General features: G+C 39.9%; 1 pseudogene; it reads left to right on the top strand.

The window, feature by feature from the left end:
* The first annotated feature begins 2187 nt into the window (after positions 1 to 2187).
* On the top strand, positions 2188 to 2850 carry LOC118238164 (annotated as a pseudogene).
* Positions 2851 to 3191: the final 341 nt, after the last annotated feature.

The following is a 3191-nucleotide window of genomic DNA, read 5'->3' as shown; positions in this document are numbered from 1 at the left end:
AACACAAGTTCCATTACAGACACCAATATTTCATGTCAGAGTAAAAGGGGAATAAATATACATATACATATTGTTTGTTTTGTTTTTTTGAGATAAGGTTTCCTCTGTGTAACATTGACTATCCTGGAACTCACTCTGTTGACCAGACTGGCTGGAACTCTCAGAGATTTGCTTGCCTCTGTGTCCTGAGTTCTGGGATTAAAGGCATGTGCCACCACTGTCTGGCCTTAAATGGGGAATATTTACAAGTTAACAACAGCAAAATCTTCTTGAAGTTAAAAATGGGAATTTTTTTTCTTTATTACAGAAAGCTGAGAAAGTGGAAGGAAAAAGATGAAAATAAAAAGTAATTAAAAGAATTTAAAATCATGGGCTGGAGAGATGGCTCAGAGGTTAAGAGCTCCAACTGCTCTTCCAGAGGTCCTGAGTTCAATTCCCAGCAACCACATGGTGGCTCACAACCATCTATAATGAGATCTGGTGCCCTCTTCTGGTGTGCAGATATACATAGAAGCAGAATGTTGTGTACATAATAAATAAATTAAAAAAAAACATTTAAAAAAAAAGAATTTAAAATCAGATAACCCAGAAACACAGGTAAAACGAAAACAGAGGAAACACTTACCCAGGAAGTAATACTTTAAAAGCTTCCCAGAGATGAATAGATGAAAATCTTCACCCTGACACCTCATCATGATTTCACAAATCATGTGGTCTAATATTAGAATTACAGACTACTGCAGCAGCAAGAAACTGTATACATAGCCAACCATATGTTTCCCTCATTGTATGGCTATTTGGACAAGATTACACAATTGCTCAGTATAGAATCTGAACCCTTTGTTCTTTTTATCCTTAAATATTTTATTTTAGAAACAATCTTATTTTACATATCAATCCCCCCATTCCCTTACCATCCCAACCCCCCTTATCAATTCCCCCAACACACCCCCACCCACTCCCCAAGGATAGTGAGGCCTTCCACGAGGGATCATCAAAGTCCGTCACATCACTCGGGGGAGGGCCTAGGCCCTCTTTCATGTATCTGGGCTGCAATAGTATCCCTCCATTGGGAATGGGCTCCCAAAGTCCATTTGTACACTAGGGATAAACACTGGCTCCACTGCTAGAGGTCCCATGGACTGTCTAGGCCTCCTAGCTGGCACCCACATTCAGAGGGCTTGAGAATCTGAACCCTTTGTTCTTTAATCCTCACATTCATTACATCAAAGGCATCTACTTTTTAAACCACATGTGTGCTGTGCCTATGTGTGTATTCAAGTTCACATATGTGAGGCTAGTTAACATTGGAAATCTCCTTCCATTGTTCTCTAACTTACTGGGGCAGGCCCTCTCAATTTGAACCCAGAGTTCCCTATGCAGTTTAAGTAGCCAGCTTGCTCTGGTAAGCAACTGTCTCAGACTTGGAAGTGCTGGAATTACAGGTGGGATGTCACATACACACACAGTATTAACATGTTTGAGGGACCCAAACTCAAATCCTTATGTTTGTGTACAGGTGCTTCAACCATGTACCTACATCCCAAATTAATAATGCATCTCAGTTACCAAACATTAAATATACCTAAGTGCTTATTGGTAATAATTAAGACGTAATTTTAAAGAGAAATACCTGTGATTGGAAGATGAAGTAACAGAGGGACTACCGTGAGTTTAAGGCCTGCCTAAGCTAATGGTAAGTTCAAAGACAGCATGGACTACATAGCAAAACCTTGTCTCTGGCCAACAAGATGGCTCAGTGGGCAAAATCAAAAGCTACCACCCTGAAGACCTAATTCAATTCTCAGAACCCACAGGGTAGGTGGAGGTAAGTGACTTCAAAAAGTTATCCTCTCATCTCCACACACACACCTCTCTCCCAGACACAAAAATAATAAATAAAATTAATTTTTAATTAAAAATGCTTGTTAAAAAGTTTACTCGGGGCTGGAGAGGTGGGTGAGTGGTTAGAGTATACACTGCTCTTGAAAGGATCCAAGCTGAGCTCCCAGCATTCACATTAAGCTGCTCACAGCTGCAAGTCTAGCTCCAGGGGCTCCACAGGCACCTGCACTCACATGCACACAAACATATGTAACTGAAAAAATAAATCTTTAATTAAAGTTTACTTTATCGTAAGATTTAAAAAATGTAAAAATAGGAAGCTGGATGGCCATTTCATTAACCATGCTGTTCTGGGTGGGATTGCCTGCCACCACAGAGTTTGAAGAACAGGAACAACTTGGGATCAGTGATATTGCCTGTCTACTGCCTCTTCTTGAATATGAAGAAAAAGTACCTATGGGGCTGGTCCCTGAGGAATTCTCCCAGTTCCTTTATCCTGAAACTGAAGTACCAAGACCCTACATATTGGAACTGGGCTTATCTTGCATTTTCTATCCAAAGAAATAAATGTAATTAACCCAGAGACCCTCTCTGCCACATCAATAGTAGGGTTAACCATCTATGTGATTAAAAATTATAGTGACTCTCTTGGAGAATTGATTGGTAAATTTAATAAATAAATTGCTCAACTAGAAGTAAAGCATGTGAGCATCAAAGGGATGTGGGATAAAACAGGTACAGAGAAGGCAGAGCAAACACTAATTCAGAAGCAGGACTACCTCTGATGTCACTTACTAGCAATGGCTTCATAGAGTGCAGGTACACAGCTACATAGTATAGGAGGTAAAGAATCACCTGGACTACTATATTTCTGTACAGGACATGATGTGGCAAAAGGACTAAGAGCACATGACAGACTGGGTGAAGCATATGATGCAGGGCACCTCTACACATCAGGGAAAGGAGACAACTGCCAAGTACACTGCACCTATCCATCTCAATTGAGACAGCCAGAAACAGTTCACTAAATGGGAACTCGCCTGGGTGACAAAAATCTTCCTGTATTGCTAGCTACTGAAATTACAGTGACAAATAAGTCATTTAGTGGCTTACACCCATTGCCCAGTAAGGTATGTCAGATCCTTGATCTGCATCTGAAGTTGTTTGGTGATGGCTTTTGAATGAGCAATTTGCGGCAACTTGTTGGCTGACTAAAATGACCACGTTATGGCCTACACTTGTAACTTATTATACTTTCTTGCAATAAATTGACAAGTAAAATTGAAAATTACAAAAATAATGGGTGAAATTTTTAATTAAAGCATTGATCTTTTAGTTTGTAAGAC

Source organism: Cricetulus griseus, chromosome 2 (genome assembly GCF_003668045.3).
Source record: "Cricetulus griseus strain 17A/GY chromosome 2, alternate assembly CriGri-PICRH-1.0, whole genome shotgun sequence".
NCBI lineage: Eukaryota > Metazoa > Chordata > Mammalia > Rodentia > Cricetidae > Cricetulus > Cricetulus griseus.
Note: the sequence above shows the minus strand (reverse complement) of the source record. Positions and strands in the feature narration are given on the sequence as shown.